At 37.3% G+C, this 27,688-nt stretch overlaps 1 non-coding gene and 1 pseudogene across 1 annotated transcript; both read left to right on the top strand.

Moving 5' to 3' along the window:
* The first annotated feature begins 772 nt into the window (after positions 1-772).
* The window catches only part of LOC127220747 (glyceraldehyde-3-phosphate dehydrogenase-like), a 181,895-nt pseudogene continuing 154,979 nt past the window's right edge, over positions 773-27,688 (top strand).
* On the top strand, positions 17,559-17,665 carry LOC127220836 (U6 spliceosomal RNA). The gene has a single exon (XR_007834401.1). It is a non-coding gene; the product is annotated as a U6 spliceosomal RNA (small nuclear RNA).

A 27,688-nucleotide genomic window follows, 5' to 3' on the forward strand; every position in this document is an offset into this window, starting at 1 on the left:
CCCTTAGAAACTGCTGCTTATATAGCTCCAGTCTCTCATGTATAAGAACATTTACTAGCCATACAAAGCCTAGTATGGAGGCACTCTCATCCAACTTTTGTAGGACATCTCTGAGCACATTCTGATTTGACCGGCCCTTTAAGTGAAGGAAGTGTCATGGCTGATTTTAATATTAAAAAGATAGTGCCATCATGATGATGAGAGAGTCTGGTTATGAAGCAGCCTGCAAAGCTCATACAACCTTCCACCTTAATGCAGGGTCACTTAAATTCCATTTTAAAATTACTAGAGACCAAGCTATTGATATAGTTAAGAATTGTTCCCTATGTGCAGAGTTCTTACCTGTTCCACACCTTGGAGTTAACCCCTGGGGTGTCATGCCTAATGACATCTGGCAGATGGATGTTACTCATGTTCCTTCCTTTTTGCTGACTATAATTTGTTCACGTATCTGTTTAAGCTTAAGGATGTTTAGGCTTAAGGATGTTAAGAGCCATTGTTTACAAGCCTTTGCTTATATGGGAATGCCCAGACAATTAAAAACTGATAATGGACCTGCTTATACTAGTCAGGGTTTCAACTCTTTTTGCAAAAATATTTTTATCTCACATAAAACAGGCATCCCTTACAATCCTCAGGATCAGGCCATGGTGGAGCATGTACATTGCACAATTAAAGCCTATCTTCATAAAAGAAAAAAAGGGGGAATTTACAGGGTCTCCTCATAATCATCTTTCTCTTGTCCTTTATATTTTAAATGTTTTAACTGTGGATGGTGCTGCTCGATCTGCGGCCGACAGGCACTGGCGCCCTCAGTCATCTGCCTATGGTTCAGTTATGTGGAAGAATGTCACTACTGCACAATGGTGTTGCCCCGACCCAGTTCTACAATGGGCCCGTGGGTCAGTTTGTGTCTTTCCATAAGATGCAGATGACCCTGTTTGGGTGCCTGAGCAGCTGATTCACCATAAACGGAGTGACTGTGATTGTAACAGCCAGAAAGATGGTCCAAAGGGTCTTCAAGAATCTACCCATTCGGATGCCTGTGGGTCTGAGTAGCCATATATGGCCCTTTTTCCTGACCACTAATTATAGTTTGGATCAAGCGGCTATAAATTTACACTTTGACCCAAAGAACAAGAATTTCACCTTCATCTCAGACACTTGTATTCTGATTCCCTTCTTTTTGTTGTAACCAATGCTACTAATTTTGGAGAAAGTTTCATTTGTTCTCAGCAGGTCTGGCGACTGGTTAGCTTCTGAACATATGAAGTAACTGCTGTCATTGGTCACATACCCCAAGTGTGCAGCAGAGAGGAAAGGAGATTTTGGGATCACAGCTGCCAGTGGCACCTTCACCACTGAAGCAACAGTTTCTACCATAGCTATCTTCCAATTTGTAAATACTGCAAGCACAGTGGATCAAATATCATGTGATTTGGTTGAAGCCTTAACTACCCAAAACACACTTGATTGTCTAGTACAAATTGCCATTTTTAAACTAAATTTACAAATTAGCCTCCTATATGAACACTTGAATTTTTGTGAGAAACTCATATGGCTTCTTGTCCTCTGTCTTTCACACATATATGTGTTAATGCATCATTTTTCTTCAGAAATCCTGGAGTGATCAGTTTTTAAATTATATGCATGCTTTAGCCATGCAGACCATTAAGATCAATGAAACCTGAGTACCACTTGCCAGTGCAGAAGACCTTTTACAAGGACTTCAATTCGCAGTCAGATTATTTAGAGATTGGGCAATCTCTTTCACTGGGGTTTGTAGCCTTTACACTAAGGGCTACTTTGCCACAGCATTAGACAGGCCCAGGCCAACTTTCAAACAAGACAGAGTCTACTGTCTTTGGCTCAAGAGAAAATGCCTCTGCCCACGTGTGGATGACAAACTATTCACCAGTGACAGGAAGGTTACGGGCCTGGGTGACCTCTCCAATGACAGGTAAAGAATTATGCTGAAGTACTCTGCCACCTAAGGCAGGTGTTAGCTTATATTAAAAGAAAGGGGGGCCTGTAGGACCCTGCATGGACCCCCGAGGCATCTTGAGCAAGCCTGAAGCTGTGAGTTGGAACTCCTTGCCCCAAGGCTGTTGTTGGTACAATCCTGTTGTGATAACACACACCTCCTAACAACACACACTTCGTGGGGAGGAGCTAAGCCTAAAATTCCTGTAATTTTCCACTTTGCTGTAACTCAATATTTAAGCCCGTACTTTCCCCTCAATGAACTGACTTTTGCATTTGGCATTCCTATATTGCCATTGAACAAATAACCCCCTGTCTTGTCTTTATTTCAATCTCTAGGCCTTTGCCTGATTCATGGAACAGATGGTAGCTCAGGTGCTACAGTTGCCATTTCTCCATATCCTCTCCAGCATAAGTTGTCATTGGTGTTTCTAATTTTAGCCATTCTGGAAGGAGTAAGATGGTATCTCAAAGTTGTTTTGATTTGCATGTACCTCATAGCTAAGGATGTTGACCACTTTTAAAAGTGTCTTTCAGCCTCTTTAATTTCCTCTATTGAGAATTCTCTCTTCAGTTCTGTACCCCATTTTTTAATAGGGTTATTTGGTGTTTTGGTGACTAGTTTCTTGAGTTCTTTGTATATTTTGGAGATCAGCCCTGTGTCAGATGTAGGGTTGGTGCAGATCTTTTCCCAGTCTATGGGCTGCCATTTGGTCTTGTCAACTGTGTTCTTTGCCTTAGAGAAGCTTCTCAATTTGAGGAGGTCCCATTTATTAATTGTCAATCTCAGTGTCTATGCTACTGGAGTTATGTTCAGGAAGAGGTCTCCTGTACCAATTTGTTCAAGGGTACCTCCCACTTTATCTTTAAGAGGTTCAGTGTGGCTAGATTTATGTTGAGGTCTTTGATCCATTTGGACTTGAGTTTTCTGCATGGCAATAGACATGGTTCTATCTGCAGTCTTCTACACACCATCATCCAATTGTACTAGCACCATTTGCTGAAGATGCTTTCCTCTCTCCATTGTATTCTGATGGAAGATGTCATTCTGTAAATATGTTTCTCATAATGGTTAATGAATTAAGCAGTGTTGGCCAATAGGAAAGCAAGCTAGGCAGGACTAGGAGACAAGGAGGATTCCAAGAAGTATTAGGAAGGAGCCAATATAGAAGAAGGAGAGAGCAGAATGTCGGCAGCGTCTGTCTCTGGTAAGATAAGACCACATGGAAGTACTTAGATGAATAGAAATGGGTTACAACTTAAGACAGCGCTGGCTGTTAAGAAACAAGTAACTGGCCAACAGAATTTAAATCAAATACAGAGTCTCTGTGTGTTATTTGGGGCTGGCACCGCAGGGGGTCCAGGCCAGCAGGGAAAACCTACATGTGACATGATTATAGCTGTTTTGTCAAAAATCAGGTGTTCATAGGTGGGTGGGTTTATATCAGGATTTTCGATTCAATTCCATTGATCTACCTGTCTATTTTTGTGACTATTCTAAGCTGTTTTCAGGAGTATAGCTCAGTAGTAGGCCTTATAGTCGGGGATGGTGATGCCTCCTGAAGTTCTTTTATTGTACATGGTTGCTTTTGCTATCCAGGGTCTTTTGTTTTTCCATATAAAGTTGATGATTATCCTTTCAAGGTTAGTGAAGAATTGTAGTGGGATTTTAATGGGAATTTCATTGAATCTATAGGTTGCTTTTGGCAAGATTCCCATTTTTACTATATTTACCCTACCTATCCAAGAACATGGCAGATAATTCCATTTTCTGGTATCTTTTTAATTTCTTTCTTTAAAGTCACAAAGTTCTTATTATTATATAGGCCTTTCATTTGTTTGGTAAGCGTTACCCCAAGATACTTCATGTTGTTTGTGGCTATTGTAAAGGATGATGTTTTCTGATTTCTTTCTCAGCCTCTTTGTCGTCTGAATAAAGTAGGGCTACTGATTTTTTTTTTCAGTTTATCTTGTATCCTGCTAGTTTGCTGAAGGTGTTTATCAGCTGTAGGAGTTCCCTGGTAGAGTTTATTGGGTCGCTTATGTAAACTATCATATCATCTGCAAATAGAGACAGTTTGACTTCTTCCTTTCCAATTTGGATCCCCTTGATCTCCTTTTGTTGTCTTATAGCTTTAGCTAGAACTTCAAGTACAATATTGAAGAGATATGGAGAGGGCAGCCTTGTCTTGTTCCCTATTTTAGAGGAATTGGCTTAAGCTTCTCTCCATTCAGTTTGATGTTGGCTGTTGATTTGCTGTATATTGTTCTTACTATGTTTAGGTATGTTTCTGTTATCCCTGATCTCTCTAAGTCCTTCATCATGAAAGGGTGTTGAATTTTGTTGAGGCTTTTTCAGCATTTAGGGGGATGATCATTTGGTTTTTCTTTTTCAGTTTGTTATATGGTGGATCACGTTGATAGATTTTCATATGTTAAACCATCACTGCAATCCAGGGATGAAGCCTACTTGGTCATGGTGGATGATTTCTCTGATGTATTCTTGGATTCGGTTTGCCAGTTTTCTATTGAATATTTTTGCAATGATGTTCACCAATGATATTAGTCTGTAGTTTTCTTTCTTATTTGTATCTTTGTGAGGTTTGGTTACCAACGTTACTGTGGCCTTGTAGAAAGAGTTTGGTAATGAACCTTCTGTTTCTATTGTGTGGAACAATTTGAAGAGCATTGGTATAAGCTCTTCTTTGAATTTCTGGTAGAATTCTGCACTGAAGCCATCTGGCCCTGGGCTTTTTTTGTTGGAAGGCTTTTGATGACTGCTTCTATTTCATTGCAGGTTATAGGTCTATTTAACTTGTTTGTCTGTTCTTGATTATTTTTGGTAAATGTTAGTTATCCAGAAATTTGTCCATTTCCTTTGAATTTCCAAATTTTGTGGAATATAGGTTTTCAAAGTATGATCTGAAAATTGCTTGGATTTCCTCTGTGTCTGTTTTTATGTTCCCTTGTTCTGTTCTGATTTTGTTAATTTACATGTTCTCTCTCTGCTTTTTTGTTGGTTTGGATAGAGGATTGTCTATCTTGTTTATTTTCTCAAAAAAAAATATCTCTTTGTTGCATTGATTTTTTGTATTCTTTTCCTGGTTTCTATTTTCTTGATTTCAGCCATCAAATTGATTATTTTCTGGTGTCTACTCCTCCATGGTTAGTTTGCTTCTTTTTGTTCTAAGGCTTTAAGTTGTTCTGTTAATTCTCTAATGTGACTATCCTCTGTTTTCTTCATATGAGCCCAGTGATGGTATTCAGTGATCAGGCTCCAGCTGAAGACTGTGGATGGGGAACAAAGATCCCAAAGGCTGGGACTCAGGATGTTACTGGTGCCTATAGGCAGATCTAGCCTGGGCCTGGCACGCTGTATCTGAAACCTCTTTAGCAGAGGCCCTGCGATGGGGACCAAGGATCCTGCAGGCATAAACTCAGAGTGGTCCTGCAGAGGTAGGCAGATCTCTGGAAGGGGCCCAGAGCTCCAGTAGAGGACCAGTGGTCAGGGTCGGAGACCAATCAGGTGGAAATTACCGGTGGTCCTGCATGGATAGGTAGGTCTAGTGTGCTGAGAGTCACTCCCAGAAGTTCCCTGAAGGTGTCTGGATTGTTGGCTTCACCCCCTGTCCCAGTGCTCAACCAGAGCCTTGGGACAGTGGGCAGGGTAGGGCACAGGGTAGGGGAGGGCAGGCTCTCGGTTGGGGTGTGTGTGGGTGTATCAGGGTCCACGAGCACTCTCAATGGGGACAGGACACAGGGTCAGGGATATCTGGGGCCAGCCCAGGGAATTCCCGGGGAAGGGTGTAGGGGAGAATCTACCCGAATTGGTCCAGGCTTACATCTAGCCAGGGCCTGGATGGGGGACAAAGGCTGGGCTGATACTCAGGATGTTTCCACACAAATAGGCAGATCTAGCCTGGGTCTGGCACTCTCCATCTGAAGCCTCTTTAGCAGAGGCCCTGCAATGGGGGTCAAGGATCCTGTTGGCAGGAACTCAGAGTGATCCTGCAGAGACAGGGCACAGGGGCAGGGAAACCCTCAGGCCAACCTAGGGAATTCCTGGGGAAGGGTGTAGGGGAGAGTCTACCCTAATCAGTCCCTCTAGCCAAGGCCTGGCAATGGGGGCTATCCACATGTTTTAAAGGCAGGAGTAACATTATTAAATTTATGATTTGAAGCAAGTAAGTTATTTAATTCACTGTTTGTTTTGGAATCTAAAAATATCATTATCATTTAGACCTTCAGTTATGGCCGTTTCTGTTTCATGAAAAACAAATTGAATTATTGGATGAACAAACAGAGCAACCATGCCCCAGGAGAGCCTCAGTGTTTCATAGGTTGCCTAGAAAAAAAAGTAGCAAAAACCTTTAATGAAGTCTCCTCTCTTAGGCTTCTATACTGTGCCCTTGACACTAAATTTCCTGTTGTTTTGGTTTAGGATTTGTGAGAAGTTATGAATCTTTTGAGCATACATACTGCTAGGCATACATGCATTCTGATATTTGAAGAAGGAAAATCCTAACTTAATAAAATGGGAAGAAACAGTTTCAACACATCTTTAATAAAAAGGGCTTCAGAGGTTAGGATTTACTGTCAGAATTCAAAATAACTGCAATAACCAGTCACTAGATAGCAATATAAACAGTATTCCTTGGGGGAAGTATGAATGCTTAAAATAAAAAATTCTGCTTCAATAGAAATATGATATTTCATCAGTCTGAGAAAAGAATGAGGCCAGCTATATACAAAGTGATTTACTATAAAGCAAAATGTTTCTCAAATGCTTATCATTTTCTCTTTCTCATAGGATGGTCACAGTCATGACAATACCTGTTTCTTTTCTTTTTATTTTTTTTTAGATCTTTGTTTTATTTTAATTAGAAATATTCAGTAATATTTTTGTACCAAGAAATATCAGCAAATTCATGGAAGCATGCAGTAAATAAGTACTTAATGTGTTAGTGGTTTTTTTACTCACTTATTGAAAAGTATAACATTTTATTACATTTTCCATATGTGTTGTGATGTTTATACTTGTCTATACTTGGACAGCACTAAATGCAAACATTTTTTTTTTGTCTAGCTGTATTAGTTAGGATGCATTGAGATGCAACTATTAGAAAACATAATCAAGGTTCAAACCATAAATACATTTATGTGTGTGATTATTAAGAAGCCTTGGATTTCCTTCAATGAGTGGGTTATACCACCAAGTACTAAGGTTCTATCATCCCAGCTGTGTTCCTTCTTTTTTTTTTTTTTTTTTTTCTTTTTTTATTATTTTATTTTATATAACAAAGTCCAATTAAATGAAAACAAACATTTATACACAATATTTGGGAATTTGGGCGTCGTTCTTTCCAAATTACTTCCTGCTGGTAAGGGGCGCTGTCATGGAGGATTAGAAGAAGATTCAGAAATCCTGGCTGCAGTCTGTAGGGCTGCTTTGTCCAGCTGTTTTGAATGTAGGATCACCTTATACTCTGTTTCAGGTGGTCTGCCGTGATCAAACCACATTAGTCTGGAAGGTATCCCTGGTGCACAAAAGGACTTTGCAAACATATCCCCCATGGAGGGATAACTGCTTTAATCTAGAGACAGGAGAGAAACCCTAGTCCCTACTTCACATGACCTGTCAGATCTACCTGACCCCAACTGGATGGCATTCCCCTACATATGGAATTGGGGTGGGAGATGGGAGGGGTGGGTGGTTAGAGTATATATGAGAGGGCAGAGAGGGTAAGAGGGAGGGAAGGAGAGAGGGAGGGAGGGAGGGAAGGAGAGAGGGAGGGAGGGAGGGAAGGAGAGGGAACTGGGATCGACTTGTAAAATAATAAATTAAATTAAAAAAATGCTTTGACTCCAAAATTTACGTTGAAGGACAGGTTACTGGGGAAAAGGATTTCTATTTTTGTTTCCACAGAAAATGAATAGATGTGGATTTCTTCCAGACTAATACCTGTTTCTTGAAATTACCATTGATACTGAAATTCCCTGAATGCAAAACTTAAATTTTAAAATAGGAAAATCAAGTATGGTCTAGCGTTTGCAAAATATAAGATTTATTTCTTATCTATTTTGGGAATTTGTTCATAATATCATGGGGTATTTTTTAATTCAAATATCTCATAAGAATTAAAATTAATTTTGTATGCCATGGTATTCATACACATGGTATTGATCAGGAAATTCCTATCATTAACATTACACTAGCTAGAGAACACAGGCTGTTTTAATATAGTATTAAAATTAACATGGAGTTCAAGTGCTTTTGTCTTGGGAAAATTACTGAACTCAATGTCAAACTTTCTTTAAAGGTAATCATACTTCCTACTAAGTTTTATTGTAAATATTAAAAGTAATATAAAGATGACTAAAAAATTCCTTTCACATTGTAAATATAAGTTCTACAGCATGAGTTATGTAGTATTCTCAATTTGGATGATTTGTTGAGGTGTATTACAATGAACTATTGATGCAAAACATCTAATTTTCAAAAAATATTCACATGAAATAAGATAGAAATACAGAATTAAAAATTATGTAGAAAGGATAATAAATGTAAAGTCCTGTTAATACTAGAATTGATTTCTAATGGTGGATATAACCTATCTAAGAAAATATTTATCAAAGAACAATGTTTTAATTGTGTTGATTGAATCCCACATTTCTCTCCCTTTATTGTGGATCTTTCCTGTGGCTGAAAGAAGAAAAAAAAAAAAAAAGGAAATTCCTCTACATGTGTTGTATTTCAGTATGTGGGCAAAGAAACATGAGTATGGACTTGGTAAGAGTTATTGTTAGTCTTTAGAAAAAATTGAAGTTAATAAAGATTAATACACTGTTATATCACATATTGGAAAGATTATTCATAAAATAAATATCAACAAATTAAACAAACACATAATATTAATTATGTCAGCAATGAGATTGTAAGTTAAATGTTAGACCAAAATTTTTATGGGAAACATCTTTTGGGGAAGGGCATTTACACCTCAGTTATTCTTAGCTACCAAATCATATAGCCCATTCCCATCTTTTTTTCTTATTTATTGACAGGAACAATCACTCTCTCTAAGGGAATCATTATTCTTTTTTAAAAATTCAAAATATTATTATTGTTGTTTTAAGTGTATAGGTATTTTAACTATATGCATAGTTGTATACTATATATGTTACTGTTGCCCGTGAAGGCAAGAAAAGATTAATAGATTCCAAGGAACTGGAGTTATAGACAATTGTAAGCAGAGCCACCATGTGAATACTGGGAATTTAACCTGGTTCTAAGCTAAGAGTAACAAGTATTCTTGACCACTGAGACATTATACCAGTCCCTTCCCCCAAATCAATTTAATGCTATTACCATCAATTCATACACTTTAAAGAAAAAGGAATTAGAATGTGACACCTTCTCTCTGTCTAAAGGATAGAGGTATCTGCCTATATATTATGGGAAATACAGGATTAAAAGGTGCCAAACAACTATTGTATATAGCAACCTAGGCCATTATCTACACAGAATACTTGAGAAAGTTATCTTTCTGACCTCAGTTGTTGAGGTTTGTTCAAGGTTGTTCTAATTAGATTACTTCTCTGTTGTAGTGACAAAACACTGATTAAAGTCTTTATTTAAAAAAAATTAAAAATTCAAATTCCATTTACTGTGTATTGCTGAAAATCAAATGCAAATGGTATACCTTCTTATTCACACAGGGCCGAAGAAAGATGCAGTTACAATCAGATTAAAACAAAATTCAAGCCCAGCCTCTGACATGCTGCACTCATTCACAAACTTCTCAGCTCTGACAACTGACATAGAATAATCCTTTATACTGAAAATATGTATTACTCTCATTAGTTAATAAAGAAGTTGATTTACCTGTAGCAAGGCAGGGTATACTTAGGCAGGATAATCAAACTGAGGATACTAACATGAAGAGGGGCAGAGAGAAGTAGTTGCCAGCCTGATGCAGAAGGAACAGGATATGATCGTGCCATGCTAATAAAGGTACAGGCAAGGCAGAGCATAAATAAGGAATGTGGGTTAACTTAAAATGTGGGAATTAGTTAGTAATAAGCCTGAGCTGTTGCCCGAGCATTTGCAATTAACGTAAGCCTCGGTGTGTTTATTTGAGAGTGGCTGTGACACAGGAAACTCTGACTACAGACAAACTGTGCTTTACCTCTGCCATCTACAACACATAGAATTTGTCTAGCAATCTCATGGTGGCTGAACTACATGCCTGCTCCTGTTGTGGTAGTCATCCATGACGAACAATGACAACATTGCAAAGACTGCACTGCTGTTGATGCTGTGGCTTCATTAATGCCCTCTTCTGGTGATCTTCAGGGATGCTGACCATCCAACATGGAGCTACATCTCAGCTTCTCTTAATGTTCACTTCAATCCTAGAGTTTTCACTATATCTAAGGCTTAACCTTCAACAATTGCCTCTCCTGAACTCTCTTCGGGAACTTCAGTCCTGCTACATGGTCTTAATAATCCTCTCAAATACCTTCCAAAGCAATGCCACTTGGGCTCCTCGTATGTATTTTCAAGATCACATACCAGCTTGAGATGCAGCCTTGGCCACTGTACTGAAGCTTCTCTGTATTAACTTGAGGAAATATTTCCTGTGCAATTTTTCCTCAATGGTTATTTACCATAGCTACTTTTTCAAGCCCAGTTAACCAGTATCAATTGTTCCCATAAAGCAGAGAAAGTTTCACTTCCGCAGACCATTGATTCACATATATTGCATGAATGGCCCCCAAAGGAGTCTTTGAAAAACTCTCAAACTTCACTCAAAAATACCATAAGCTAGGCTTCCATATCTATCTGACTTTCAGGATGCTTTCATTCTAGGCAACCATAGCCCTGAAGCTCCAAACCTGCAAGAGCTTTTCAGCCTGTATTAATTACTTATAGAAAAAAGTGTTGAGGGTTGGAGACCATTATGTCCTTGACAACATGACAGCAGATAGCAGGCAAGGCAGCTGGAAGATAGAGCTGAGAATACACATTTTAGCTTCTAAATCCCATCATCATTGACATACTTCCTCTAATAAGGCTGAACTATCTAAACCTCCCAAATACCAATACTGATTGAGTACTGTTTAAATGCCTGAGCCTATAAGGGTAATTGTTCATTCAAACCACAACACAGCCCAAAGGTCCAAATACTTCCATAATTGTCCCAGGAAAGGTCACATTCAGGCCTATCATGCTCCTCCTGCACCCTTGGTACCTAATTCTAATAATGTAGTTTGCTTCTTTGATGCAGCGATAAAACGCTAACCAATGAAATTTAGAGAGGAAAGAGATTATTTGGGATTATTTGGGTTTATACTTTCACATCATAGTCCATCATTGAAAAAATTCAGAGCAGGAACTCATTCAAAAATAAGCAATCTGGAACTAAAACAGAGAACAGTAGATAAAGGCTTTATCTCTCTCCTTTGTGTTCAGTTACCTTCCACTCCCCACCCCCCGGAGCTTCTCTAGCCCACATTTCAAACTCTTCTGCACTTCTCACACACCATGGTTTCAAACAACTAAGAACCACATGATGAGAATTAGCACAGGGATGAATTCACCAGCTGATCCTTAGAGAAGAGTTGACTTTGGTTCTCAGCACCTATATCAGGAAGTTTACAAGCACCTGTCAATCCAGTTCTAGAAAGTTGCACATCCTCTTCTGACCTCTATAGACACTCCCACACTCATGTACATATAAATACACATACACATTCATAAAATACATTTAAAGGCAGATAAAATCAGACGATTCTAATTAAAACTTTATCCTATATATACAACATAATGTTTTTAATTCTTAAAAAAATGAATAACAGTTCCCTGAACCAGGGCCATGCCCACCCACCAACATTTCAAATCTCCTTTCCTAACCAATCCTGGGGTACCCCCATCTCTTTTATCAAGACCCTAGAAGAAGTACTACCTGATCGCCCACACATATATAAGGGAGCACTACTTCAGACCACCTACACTTGGTCTCAGATGGCAGTTCCTTCCGATATGAGGGAGTCCAAAAGGCAGATAGGTTATTGTTATGGACTCCAAGGTTGTTGAGGCACAGATTCATCCAAAAACCAACAGGGCTAAATAAAGGCTCTTGTCTATCTTTGAATTAGCAAAGGGACAATCCCTACACCTTTATCAGACTACAACTATTACTTCTATAATCTCCTGTCTCACTCAACTGTCTGGAGGGAGCATGGACTACTAACAACAAAGGGAGGTGCAGAAACCAACTCAGACCAAATTATGGCCTGCTAGAAGTCTCTCATCTTCCAATGGCCACAGAAATTACCTATTGCCAATTGCATCAAACAGATAATTCCATTATCTCCAATGGAAATAACAAAGCCAACAAGGTGACTAGAGCCATAGCTCCTGGAAGCCTTGAAATCTCACATGCCACAAGGCATCCTCACTTTGCAACCCGTATCTATATTCTCATCCCCATACCTGATAAATTCCCTCATATCTGTACAAGCTCTTTCACCCTAATAGCCAAGCTTTATCTCATTTCATTAAAACCCATTTACAGCAGGGCCCTGAGGATCTATCTTATCTAAAAGCTATCATTGCTTCTTGTAAATTTTGTCAAACTTCTAAAACTACCTCCTCGGCATCACTTTTTTTTTTTTTTTTTTTTTTTGTCCACTCATCAAGCCAGGGATGGGCTGCCAGCTTGATTTCACCTGTACACTCATCATCAGATATTTCAAACACTATTTAGTTTTAGTAGATTGACTCTTAGGATAGATAGAGTCTTTCCAACCTCTAACATGAGATCAAACAGGCAATCTCCAATGCTCTTCTCCTGAGAGAAGCCACCATTTTGGAGTTCAAACCTCCTTTCAATCAAATAATGGGCCTGACACATCTCTCAATATCCCACAGTGTCTCTGTATCCCTTATCATCTCTAGTCCTTAAACAAGGTTAATCACTCTCTCAAAAACATTCTTATCAAGCTCTCTCAAGAAACCCCATATAGACTGGATAAAACTCTTACCCTTGGCTTTTCTGTGACTGAAAGCCAACCCAAATAAATGTCTTTCTGTATTTCATTTTGAGCTCATGATTTTTACATGGTCAATTTTGCCTCCAGGTCTCATGTCTTGACTGTTACTTCTACCCTACCACTTTCTAACCCCCTTATTATATCATCTCATTATGTCATACCTTCTTCTGGAACTTCAGCCAACGCTATCTGTCTCAACTTCATCCTGACCCCCTTTACTCCCCAACTAACATTTCCACTTCCTGGTTCCCAATGGCTTATAGTCGTATCATAATGCAAAATTTATTCAGTTCAACTTCAAAAAATCCTATGGTCTACAACAGTCTCAAACTTATTTAAAAGTCTAAAGTTCAAAGTCTCTTCTGAGAATCATGAAATTTCTTACCTGTAATCCCATGTAAAGTTAAGATCAAAAAGCAAATTATATACTTCAATCATATAATGTGCAGGGTATACATTGCCATTCCAAAATGTAGGGGAGGGAGTATAATGAGAGAATGTTGTACTAAATCAAGACAAAAAACCAGCCAGACAAAATCCAAATTCTGCATCTCTATGTCTGATGGCAAAGAGCTCTTCAGTTCTCCTACTGCTTTGAGCTTTGTTGACTGCAACATACTTTTTTCTCTTGGGATGGTTCCACTTCATGTTAGCAGCTTTTCTTGGTAGGTATCCCATGGCTCTGGCATCTCCATTATCTTGGGATCTTCAAGGTAATCCAAGCTTCAACTTCACAACTTCAAGCAATGGTCTTCATAGGCCCTCAGGAACCTTCCTTAGTCCAAAGAGCAAATTTCATAACCCCTGTATTCTGTCCTTAACCCTAAAGCCAGAACCACATGATTGAAGCTCCCAAGTACTCTCTGCTGCTTTCTGGGGCTGAAACATATCCTTGTCATTCAAATATATCTTCACCAGCTTTCTCTTCAGTGGTTTTTTTCATTGTCTAAACTTAGCCATTCTGGAACTTGCTCTGTAGACCAGGCTGTCTTCAAACTCAGTTCTCTGTCTTCTACATGCTGGGATTAAAGGTGTTCATGGGTGTGTGTGGGTTAATATGAGGATTTTTTATTTGTTTCCACTGGTTTACTTTTATGCTAATTCCAAGCTGTTTTCAGGACTATAGCTCTATAGTAGAGCTTAAAGTCAGGGATAATAATACCTCCTGAAGTTCCTTTATTGTACAGGGTGTTTTGGGCTATCTGGGTCTTTCATTTTTGTGTATAAAGTTGAGTATTATTCTTTCATGTCAATAAAGAATTGTGCTTGGAGTTTGATGGGGATTGCATTGAATCTCTAGATTTTTTGGGGGGGGGGTCAAAATTGCCATTTTTACTATGTTGACCCTACCTATGCAAGAGCATGGGAGAGCTTTCCATTATCTGGTATCTTCTTTAATGTCTTTCTTTAAAGACATAAAGTTCTTGCTATATCGTTCTTTCAATTGTTTGGTTAGTGTTATCCCAATATATTTTATGTTGTTTGGGGCGTCTGTAAATGTGATATTTCTGTGATTTCTTTCTTAGCCCCTTTATCCTCTGTATAAAGTAGGGCTACTGATTTTTTATTTAGTTAATCTTGCATCCTGCCAATTTGCTGAAAGTGTTTAATCAGCTGTAGGAGCTCCCTAGAGAATTCTCAATAGAGGAATCCACACTTAAGAAAATGCTCGACATCCTTAGCATCAGGGAAATGCAATCCTAAACAGTTCTGAGGTACCATCTTACTCCTGTCAGAATGGCTAAAATCAGAAACATCAATGACAACATATGCTGGAGAGGATGTGGAGAAAGGGGAACACTCCTCCACTGCTGGTGGGAGTGCAAACTTGTACAGCCATTTTGGAGATCCATTTGGTGGTTCCTCAGGAAATAGGAAATCGGTCTACCATAGGGCATGGCAGTTCTACTCTTAGGCACATACCAAATGATCCGTATCCATGTAACAAAGACATCTGTTCAACTATGATCATAGCAGCATTACTTGTTATAGAAAGAACCTGCAGGCAAACTAGATGCCCCTTAACTGAAGAATGAATAAAAAAGATGTGGTACATTTACACAACAAAATACTACTCAGTGGGGAAAAAAAACAACGGAATCTTGAAATTTCCAGGCAAATAGATGGAACTTGAAGAAACCATCCTGAATGACATAACCCAGTCAAAAAAAAAAAAAAAAAAAAAAAAAAAAAAAGGCAAATGTGGTGTGTATCACTCATACATGGATTTTACACATAAAGCAAAGGATCACCAGCCTACAATTCCCACCTCCAGAGAAACTAGGATTCATATAAGGTCCCTCACAGACGGTAAAAGGGACAAGATCTCCTCAGCATATTGGGAGCTTGAGAGGGAGGCAGTGAATGGAGAGGGAGTTCAGGGAAAGAGAAGGGGAGAAGAATATGTGGAACCCGGAGGATTGAGTAGGAAGAAAGGAGCAAAAAAGAGATACCATAACCAAGGGAGCCATTATAGGTTTGAAGAGAAAACTGACTCTAGTGAAATGGTCCAGAGACCTACAAGGATGACCAAAACTAACAATCTGAGCAACAGTGAAAAGGCTACCTTAAATACCCTTCCCTGATAATGAGATTGATGACTAACTTATCCACCATCATAGAGCCCTCATCTAGTAGCTGACAGAAGCAGACACCCACAGCTAAACATCAAGCTGAACTCCTGGAATCCAGTTGCAGAGAGGGAGGAGTGACAAGAAAAGGGGTCAAGAGTAGGCTACAGAAACCCACAGAGACTGCTGACCTGAACAAACAAGAGCTACTGGACCCCCAGAATGATAGCTGGGAAACAAGCACTGCACCAGACTTATAGGTGGAAAACCAGCATTGGATTGACTCAGACCCCCCTGAACATGTGTCTCAGTTAGAAGGTCTGGGCAATCTACAGGACCTCTGACAGTGGAATCAGGATGCATCCCTGGTGAATGAAAGGACTTTGGGAGCACATGCCCCATGGAGAGATACTCCCTTAGCCTAGAGAAAGGGGTGAGGGCCTAGACCCTACTCCAAATGACTTGACAGCTTCTGATGATCCTTCCTGGAAGACATTACCCTTCCTTTGTCATGGGTGGGGAATGGGATGGGAGAGAGGTTGGTGGTCTTGGGAGGGAGGGAAGGAGTGAGAGGGAACTGGTATTGATATGTAAACTAAGAGAAAACAATAAATAAATAATAAAAACCATTTAAGATAATCATTTATAAATTCTATATTTAGTCAATTCACATTTAATTGTAGCTCATATTTGACATATCATGTTGACTTATATAAACAGAATAATTTCATACTTAGTGGAGATGTACTTAGTAATACTATGTGAGATGAAATACTGTGACCCACATTTTTCTTCATCTGGTTGCATAGTATAATTCACTGATATCAAAAAGTTTAATGCAGAAAATGGCTCTTAGAATTGAATTGCATGTTTTCAAATTAACATTGATGGTAGTCTTAATATTTGCTTTCTTTTCTGTAAATTATGTACTTACTTGTAATGGACAATCAATAAAACTTCATTAAGGAACAAATATATTTGATGACAATTAGGTTGCAATAAGATGATGAATATTATTTTCTACATGCATGCCATACAATTTTACACTTCCTCTTCTACTCATTGCTTAACAATAATTTTATTTGATTTACAATTCCAGTTCCCAAACATTTTATACAGAATTTGAACATTGTTGTAATTTTTAAAAAAAATGTAATATGCTTTAATACTCTACACTGATGCACAGCACTTTTTAAACCAGTTGACCTTTGGTAAAATGCCAATCTTGATTATACTGAAAATATGATCAGCATTTGTCAGACTTAGTGATTATGAAGCCAAGAAAAAATGAAACATGAAACTCAGTGATATTGTGGTAAACCACAGATTATTGACTATAGCTAAGTCACATCATAAAACTGTCATTCAAGCCTGGGAAAGAGAACTAACGTGCCTTATCTAATTTTTCCCTGAGTGAAGTATGTGGGACTATCTGACAACTGTCTTTTGACAAGTGATATCAAGTGAGCCTTTGTTTTCCTAAAAATAAATTGCTTGGGTGATATTTTTGTTGAACTTTTCTTCAGTGAATAAATAAACAATATGTAACTATTTTGGGTTAAGCATATACTAAGGATGATATAATACACACTATGGTAAAGACTTGGTTCAAATATAAATAAAATATAGACCTTAATAAAGGTAAATAATTCTGTATAACTAGAAGGAGCAACATAGTCATAAGCTCTGTTAATCTTGATAAATATTATTAGATAAAGATAGGTGGAATTCCTCACAAGACAAATAATTTAAAAAAAATGTAAAGGACTTAAACTATGAAATGTTTGATATATTATTGCCTAGAAATGTAGGTATTTATAAGCCAGCCATAGACCATTATTGTTAAGGGGAAATGACCCTTAATATTACCAGAAGAGAAATAGTGACCTGAACCCTGGGAGCTATAGAATTTAAAAATAAAAATAATATTTGCATATATAAAAATATAGGGTGCTTACTTCAGTAGCACATATACTAAAATTAGAATTATACAAAGAAGATTAACTTGGTACATTATCAAGGATTACAGGCAAGTTTGAGAATTGTTCCATATTTTTAAATAAATAAAACTGTTCAAGATCTGAAAGTGTAAATAGAACCAATAAAAAAACCCAAACTAAGGGAAAACTGGAAATGAAAATTTATAAACCCATACAGATTCCTCAGAGGCAAGCTTCCCCAACAGAATACAAGAGAAAGGAGAAACAATTTCAGTTACTAAAAACATGACAAAAAGATAATGGATTCCTCAGACAAAGAAGTGTTATAGCAAAAAAAAAAAAAAAAAAAAGTTCTGGCACAGAATATCCAGCATCCAGGAAACCAGGGACATTAAAACAAGACCAAATCTTCAAATAATAGGATAGAAAAAGTATCAAAAGTCAAAGGTACAAAACATATTTTCAACAACATTACAGAAGAAAATTTCAAACAAAAAGGAGATGCCTACAAAGGTACAAGAAGCATAGATAACACCAAATACATTATATCAGAAAAGAAAGTCCCCTTGGCATATAATAATGAAGACCATAAACATAACAGAACTAAGAAAAAAATATTAAAAATTCTGGGGAGTGTAGCGGGGAAACGAGTAGCATATACAGGCAGAACAGTGAAAATAGCACTTGACTTCTTTACAGAGACTCTGAAAGCCAGTAATTCTACATAATCTAAGAGACCAGGAATGCCTGGCCAGATTATTATAACCAGAAAAAAAATTTCATCACAATAAATGGATAAAATAAGACATTCCAAGAAAACAAAAATTTAAGCAATATCTGTCTATAAATCCAGCCTTATAGGAAATCCAGGAGAAAAAAACTCCCACCAAAAGAGGTCAACTACATACAAGAACACACAAGGAATAGATAATCCCAGGGATCAAATACAAAAGGGGAGAAACACACACACATACCACCACCACTACCACCAAACAACAACAAAATAACAAGAGTCAACAAATCAATTCTACTCATGTCCATTTCCCCAATAAAAAGATGCATACTATGAGATTACATGTATCTCCTCAAAACACACCATAACATCAAGGATATATATGAACTCCATTAAATCTCTCCCCTCAGAGTTCTATTAACCCCAAAAAAGTGGAGGCAGAAAAAGTGTAAGAGCCAGGAAGAACAGAGGACATCAAGGAAACATGGCCATTTAAATCAACAGGATAGAGGTCCATATGAACTCAGAGGTTAAGGTAAGGCAACATGAACAGGGCCTGCATGTGTTTACAGAGAAGTACACACATGTCCCCATGTCTAATCTGGAAGAAAGTTCCACATGATAATCACTTGAAAATGAAAATTTAATTTCCTCCAAGGAAGTCTTGGTGGGGAAACAATTGTCTCTTAAGAGTAGGACTCTTACCCAGCAGCAAATGGCCAACAGAAAACCAACTCAACAGTACCTTTACAGGTTCCTTCTCTCATAATATCATGTCAGAGCTTTTACTTTTTCATTTTTAATTTTATCTTATTTTTACTTTTATTTTATTCATATTTTACTTCTCTTTTTACCCTACAGGTTCTTTGAATATATATTATATCTTCCAGTTTAATGTTTTTATGAGATTCCTGAATGTGCAATCAAGTAAATTTGCTTCTTGCAACTTTTCTTTCTATTTGCTTTGTCCTATTCTGATGTTTTAGTTTTTGTAGTATTTTTTAATCCCTTATAAGTCTTTCTATTAAAAGACACAATTGGGGGTGGGTGTAGATACAGATAGAAGGAAAGTAGGGAGGATCTAAGAGGAGTACAGGGAGAGGAAAACCAAATCAAGATATATTATCTGAAAGGAAAAAAAATCTATTTTCAACAAATAGAATAATACATAGATATTGCATTTTAAATTTACATTCCACATTGTAAATTAACCATAAGAGAGTTTTGGATATCTTTCAAGGTCCCTTATACAATCATATGGGAAAAGTCTTTGGAGAAAAAAAAATCATTTAGAGTATGGCATTGTATCTACAGTAATTTTAAGTCTTCAAAAATATTCATTGTATTATATAAAATTAAAGGGAAAATAACCAGTTACAAGAATTATTTGGGATTTGTTTTTTTCCAATCCAGAACACAAACAAGTTTACAGATACACCTCTCCTTTATAACTTAGGTGATTACTGCCAGTAGTCCCACAAATAGGAAATCCATGGACATTAGTCTTTTATTTAAAAGAATATTGCATGTTACCTGTGTACACTTTCCTTTGTCCTTTCTAGCTGTCCCTCTTTTTCTGATGCTACCTGTGTCCATGTATTTGTTTTATAAACATCTGTCACACTCAGAAGGAAGAAAAGTACAGTGCTTAGCTTCCAGTTTTCATATGAATATTTTCCAAGGCAAGTTTCTTCCATTCTAACAGAAAAGCTTACTTTTTAGCATTCTACCATTTTTCAAAGTAAATTATGATAAAATGAATCACCTTCAATATTTATACTTTCTTAATATTAATTCACTTCGATGTGGTGAACAGTGAAATCCTGATTATTGTGAATAATTGCTATCCATTGAGGCCGCCTTAGAATATGGGCAATCCGGGCATCAAATGTACTCTACAAGCAAGTTAAGGAAGAGTCTGTTTGTGATGCCTGGAATTGAGCAGCTGTCACTGATATTCAAAGAAACTAAGGTGTCATGGAGACAAAAGAGAAAGAGATTAAAATACTAGTAAAATGTCTCTAGTACTCAATTTAGCATCTTTCTCAACAGGCTGAACTCTTTTCATGAGAGAAGAGACTCAATACTTAGGCCAGGTGGACTTGAGCAGTAGCCAAACTTATGTTGCATAATGTAACATAAGTGTCAGCTTATTACTGTGAATAAATCCTTTCTGTCTTCATTGTGTTAGTCATATAAAGTGCCACCAGAGCTGTTTCTTTTTACAAAAAAAAAAAAAAAAAAAAAAAAAGGGAGGGAAATGAAAACTAACTGAGCCTTGTGTACAGAAATTATATTACCAAACAGCCCCTGCTTGTTTAACTTTCATAAGATCAGCTGATCAGTATTCATGTAACAATTCATTGCCCACTTCATTTTACTTTTGTCTCAGCATTCTTAGTTCTGGACTAACTTCAATTTATTTAATCACTATTCATAAACCACATTTCCCTTAATCATTTTCTGTATTGTATTAGACTCTTTCATTTTGTTCACATTCATCGTAAAATGTAAATATTGACAAAGAAGGAACTTAAAATAGGTAAAACAATTTTTTTATAATTTTATAATTTTTTTATAAATTTTAACATAATCTTAGCTTGTCAAGAGAAAAATCACAAAGTTCTGCTGACTTTCTATAAGTGCCATGGGTGTTGAAGAGGCTAGAATTGTCTATCAACTTTCCATTAATTAATGAGCTTACGCATTTTGAACCTATAAGAAAGTCAACCCAGAGAAGATTTTTCTGAAGAGGAATAAAAGGGATGATTTTAAAAACATCATTTTTGAATGCATTTGTCCAGTGAGTAGACTTAACAAATAAAACCAAGAATTTAGTAAGTATCTTCTCCCACACGGTATTGGCTAATAGTTTAATAACTTTCCTATAATTTAACAGTATTTATTGTTACTATATAAAGTTTGAAAATTTTATAGGATGGTGGTGCTATGAAATAAAGTTATTTATTTCATTGTTTTAATAATTTTTGGAAAATAAAAGATGACAGGGTAATTAAACATTTAAGAAAGTGTCCATCTTGAAAATATACATATTTATGCCATTCTCATGTGAAATGTGTTTTTATTTAGTGCATGCCTCCTTTCTTTATTTTTCAAGACTATTGGACAGTGCTTAATTATACTTATAATAACAAAGAAATAATCCCAGGAGTCTTGTTTAATTTCTGTGTTATTAGCAGCACATTTACCAGGTTTTAGATAACTTACATATAACAGTATTTAGTGTTTCTGAATTATGTATTACAAAGCAGACATTAGAGTCTGAGTTACAGATTAATTACACTGAATTTCTTATTTTGTAATTTAATGAAACAAGTTTCAAAAGCAAAACATGTATCCACTATGATGTAAAGCCTAAAAATAATCAAAATTCTAGAAAGACAACTTCATCAATGGGATCACAGTACTTAGATTGACAGGATTTCATTTGATAGCCTATTTAGAGCTCTAAAAAAAAAAAAGGCCCTAATCATTTATGCACAAAACAGAAAATTATGAATTATGCAAGTATCTGTATGTCTGAATGTCTGAAATACAATGTATAAGTATGTTGTATTGAGGCAGATTATCTTTAATAATGAATCAAAAAATATTAGATAATAATACCACTACTAATTTTGTTAGTTTCAAAGATAAAGAGGTAGTTTAAACTCTGAAGTAAAATATGTGAATATATGTGTATTTTATTACTGATATATTACAAATACACTACTCTAGGTTATAGCCTTGATTCAATAAGGGAATATCAAATTACAATTTCATTATTAAGAATAGAATAAACACAATTTTCCATATCATTATTATATGGAGAGATTTTTGATGGATGTGAGAGTCTTTCAAAACCTTTGTTATAGTAATTAGCCTCCTTTGGATGGCAAAGGCCCTCTCCACAGCTGGACATTCCTATTACATAGTGTGAAAGTTTGAAACATCTTTCCAGGCCTAAAATTAACTTAATATACAAAAATAAGAATCATTATAATACATTCCTTTAGAAAATTTAGTTCTTAGCAATAGATAGCTAAGATACATAAGAGTATATTAGTATGGGTTTCTGGATTTTATAGACACAGCTTGCAAAATTAATTGAAAGAAGTCCAGTATTTGTAGTTATGTGTCTTTGAATTTTTGTATAACACTTAAGTGTACATATGTATATTCTATCTGACAATATGACATGGTGAATATACTTTTATTTAAAGCCACCTTTTTTAAGCTCACCAATTTCTGTCCTCTTCAAAACAGCCTTTATTTCTGCTTTATTTCATCTTCAAGACTCCTACATAAAGCTGCTCTCTAGAGCCTACCTACCAACTGCTCTGAATTTAAAACAAGGTTTAGAGTTTTCTCATGCTTTTCAGTTTTCATGGGTCTCAGTTAGACGGCCTTGGGAGTCTAAGGGACTTCTGACAGTGGAACCAGGATATATCCTTAGTGCACAAAAAGACTTTGGGAGCACATTCCCCATGGAGGGACACTCCCTTAGCCTAGAGGCAGAAGGGAGGGCCTATTCCCTACTCTAAATGATTTAACAGATTTTGTTGATCCCTCCTGGAAGGCATCACCCACCATGTGGATTGGGGGATGGTATGGGATGGGAGAGGGGTGGGGTAGGGGAATGGGAGGGAGGAAGGGAGGGAGAAGGAACTGGGATCAACATGTAAAATAAGAAAAAATAATGAAAAAAAAGAAAAAAAAATCTCATACTACTGTGTGTCATTGATTCTCTTATAGAATAATACCATTATGTAACCTTCCTCTTCAATACATTAATCCCACCTTTTCTCCCTCATGGTGTATTAGTATTTTTAATGCTGCTAATGCTAATAACTTCATTAGTTACTTAACAAAATAAAAATGAATTGCTTTTATTTTCAGTGGTCAGAATACATATCTATTGGGCAAGAGGGTTGGCTCAGCTGTTAAGAATAGGGCCCACACAGCTAAAAGCCAGACAGAGTCCTAGCACTGAGGGGAAGAAGCAGACAAGTGCTCCCATCCTAACCAAAAATTAACATCTGCTAACAAAGGAAAAAAAATTAGTTTTCTCCAATGGACTGATATTGTGATTATAAACCAAACTTAAGCTCCAAGCCCAGGAGTAGATAGACATTACAATATTTCTCATATTGCTTTATTTGTTTTTTATTAATTTTGCCTTTTGCTTCTATATGAAGAGTTATGATTTTGTGTTTTTTCTGTGTTTCTTGGATTTCATCTTTTATTTTGATTAGCTTGTTTTGTCTGTCCACTTGCTTTCTAAACAGATAGAAAAAACAGGAATAGAGTTGGATGAGTGGAGACAACAGGATTTTAAAGGAGTTGGAGGAAGGAAATCATGTTCATTTCATGTTGTATGAAAAAATTTTTTTTTCGACCTCCACCCATGGGAAGAGCCACCTTCAACTGCCCTGCTTAGAGTCTCCTGAGGACTGGGCACTGTACACAGGAAGAGCCCATACTGGCAGACCAGAGCATTCAGAGTATGGCTGCATGGGAGGAGGTCTCATTTTTAGCCTGTTTCCTGGCCACCTTTGGAGGCCTACTCTGAGTCTCCTGAGGCCTGGGGCCTGCACATGGGGAAGACCATCATCTTTGACCAACCTTTCCAGAGTCTGTCAGTGTCTTGGTCTTGGTCCTGCCTACACCCATAGAAAGAGCCAGCTTTCCTGTGCCTTGCTGGGAGCCTCCTGGAAACTAGGGATTGCACACTGGGAAACCCTTCCCGGCAAAACAGCCCAGAGTATACTAGTGTACTAGTCCAGCTACCACCCATGGGAAAAGGAGACCCATCAGAGTTTTCAACTTGCTTGCACCTACTGGAAGAGAACCTTGGTCCTGTACCCACCAGGAGAGGGAGAGACCCCACCAGTATTCATTGGAAGAAGGGATGGGTAGACTACAGTATAAGAACACAGTCAACAACACAAAGATCAATATGATGCTACCAGAGCATAGGGACTTCACACCAGCAAGACCTAAACATGCCAACACAGATGAAGCAGAAGAGAATGACCCTAAAAACAATTTCATGAAGAGAATAGAGACCCTAAAAGAGGAAATGACAAAATCCTTTAAAGGAATGGAAGAAAAGACAAGCCAAAAGTTGCAAGAAACAATGAAAACAGTGCAAGGCTTGAAAGCTGAAATAGAGACAATGCAAATAACACAGAATGAGGGAATGGCTGAAATAAAGAAGCTGGTTAAATGATAAGATGCAAGCTTAATCACAGAATACAAGATGTCGAAGAAAGAACCTTGGGCATTGAAGATACACTAGGAGAAATAGATTCATCAACTAAAGAAAATCTTAAGTCCAACAAATTCCTGACACAAAATATCCAGGAAATATGGAACACTGTGAAAAGGCCAAACCTAAGAATAGTAGGCATAGAAGGTGAAGAAACCCAACTCAAAGGTGCAGAAATAAATCACAGAAGAAAACTTTCCCAACCTAAAGAAAGACCTGCCAAAGAAAGTACAAGAAGCTTACAGAATAACAAATAGAGTGGACCACAACAAATGTCCCCTTGCCATATAATAATCAAAACACATAACATACAGAATAAAGAAAGAATATTAAGAGCAGCAAAGGAAAAATTCTAAGAAATATATAAAGGCAGCCCTATCAGAATTACACCTGACTTCTCTATGGAAACTCTGAAGGCCAGAAGGTCCTGAGGAGATATTCTACCAACACTAAGAGACCACGGATGCCAGCCAAAACTGTACCCAGAAAAGCTTTCAGTCACTGTATCACTATAGATGTAGAAACAAGGTATTCCATGGCAAAACCAGATTTAAATAATACTTATCTACTAATCCAGCCCTACAGAAAGTTCTGGAAAGAAAAAACAAAACAAAACAAAAAAAAAAACCCTCCAACCCAAGGAAGTTAACTATACCCACAAAAACATAGTCAATAGTTAATCCCACTTTATCAACAGCCAAAAGAAAAATGGGGAGAAAATACACACATAATACCAACAACAACAAATTCAAAATAATCACTACCCAGCAGTTCCACTCTTAGGCATATACCCAAAAGATGCACATTCATACAACAAGGACATCTGTTTAACTCTGTTCATAGCAGAATTATTTGTAATAGCAAGAACCTGGAAGCAACCTAAATGCCCCTGAACTGAAGAATGCATGGAGAATATGTGGTACATTTACACAATGGAGTGTTACTCAGTGGAATAACATAATGGAATCCTGAAATTGGCAGGGAAATGGATGGAAGTAGAAGAAACCATGCTGAGTGAGGCAACCCAGTCAAAAAAAAAAAAAAAAAAAAAAAAAAAAAAAAGACAAACACATTATGCACTCACTCATATATGGATTTTAGACATAGAAAAAAGATTCACCAACCTACAATTCACACTGCCAGAAAAGCTAGGAAACAAGGAGGACCCTAAAAGAGACAGACATACATGGTCCCCTAGAGAATCAGAAAGAGATAAGATCTCTAGAGCAAATTGGAAGCATGGAGGGAGGGGAGAGGGAGTTAGGAGAAAGATAAGGGGAGAAGAGGAGGGGAGAGGAGGACATGACTGAGCGGAAGGATTGGTCAGGGGAGCAATGGAGAAGAGCAAGAAAAGAGATACCATTATAGAGGGAGCCAGTATAGGTTTAAAGAAAAATCTGGCAACAGGGAAATGTCCAGAGATCTACAAGGATGACCCAAATTAACAGAGGACCTGAACATTTTCCTGGTATCTAATCAGTAGCTCATAATCCATTAGGCTCCTCTCTCTTCTTGATATGTGCTGGTTGGAGGCCTCTGTTCTCTTCTCTGGTTTCATTCTCCTTTGCATCCTATACAACATTGACCCAGGGTTGAAGATGTATTCATGAATGTTTTGTGATTTGGTGGTCGGTATTTTATTCATTCATCAAATGATGATGAATCAGTAGCTGTTGATGTACATTGCATTGAAGTCAGCCAGTGTTTTCTAAGGGTGTGTTTCCATTCAGAGAAATAGCTCCAATGAATGGTTTTAAGCTTTACAATAAGATAACTGCAGAGACACTGAGGAGGAACATTCACTGGCATTGTTAAGTTTCTAAATCACACTTGATAGGAAGCCTTCAGTTCTAAATGCATGATGTGCTCTGCATAAATAATAGTAAAAGTCATTTTCACAGATTAATGTACTATGTAAAAACTCCATGTGTCCTTGGCAAAGCCCTAAAGAACGGTACATATTTAAATATAAACTCTTGGTCCAGAAGGTAAAGTTTTAAGTGTATTTTAGTGGTTTTCCTCAGCTCAGATGACAATAGTTTCTTGATTTTTGTGTATGCAAGTAAGTTTGAATGTTAGAATAGTGTTTTTCAATGTCTTGCATTGGTATCCATCATGCCCACATGATACTTCTTGAAACTAACATTTGGGGACAGGCAGTGTCCATGGATTTTGACAGTAGCTTCCTCTACATTTCCTATTCACATTTATTGAGTGAATTTTGGTTACAAAATTATTTACTTACAAAACTTGTCAAAGCCACTGAGTTAGGTAGCACCTGGGTGTTAAGGCAATCATTGCTGCAAAGTAGTCACAGAATCTCAGTGGCATGTCATCTATGTGCATATCTGGGGAGAGGGGATAGACAGCCACAACTCATAGGAGAATGAGCAGCCCATCAACTGGTCTAAGCTAGTCACAGCTGAGATAACTGGAATGCCTCTCACTGATCCATGCATCTCTCATCATTTGCCTGAGATGCAGGAAAACAGAAACTGCAGGGTGTCAGGAAACAGGCTTCTATAAAGAAACATATTAAAAACTCCAGCTGCATCAAATTTGACTACACACGATGTGAAAGAGGCATGTGGCTATGTCCCAGATCACTAAGTGGAGACTATCACTCAGCACATGAGGAAACAGATACAAACACATTTAGAGTGCAAAGGGCAGAGGTAAAGACTAGATTAGAAAAATGTAGGCCATTTCTAAACTGAGCACCAAGGGCTCCAAAATGAGCTCTTTACCTAAAAGTCCTGTATTCCTGGAAAATATGTACTTTATAGAATAACTACAGGACTTGCCCAGCACTGGAAAGTATATTTTTATCTATATGGATCTACTCTTTCTTAAAATGAAACTCCAAAACCTGTTTCAGATGGGCTGTATAACAAGCAAATAACCGATTTCTTATATAGGGCAATCTGTCTTTCCCTGATGGCTCAGAAGTAAGCTATGTCATGAAGTAGTTTGCATTTTTATTAGAAAGGCATACACAGTAGGCCAGCTTTGGCCTGACCTTACATTTGCAAGTCACAGTTTTATCTAGCATCCCTGATATCTCAAGGAATACTACAGAGGCAGATATGAATTCCCCTGTGAAGACATATCTACATGATGTCAAAAATTATTCTTG

The sequence above is a fragment of the Phodopus roborovskii genome, unplaced genomic scaffold (assembly GCF_943737965.1).
Source record: "Phodopus roborovskii unplaced genomic scaffold, PHOROB, whole genome shotgun sequence".
Taxonomy (NCBI): Eukaryota; Metazoa; Chordata; class Mammalia; order Rodentia; family Cricetidae; genus Phodopus; species Phodopus roborovskii.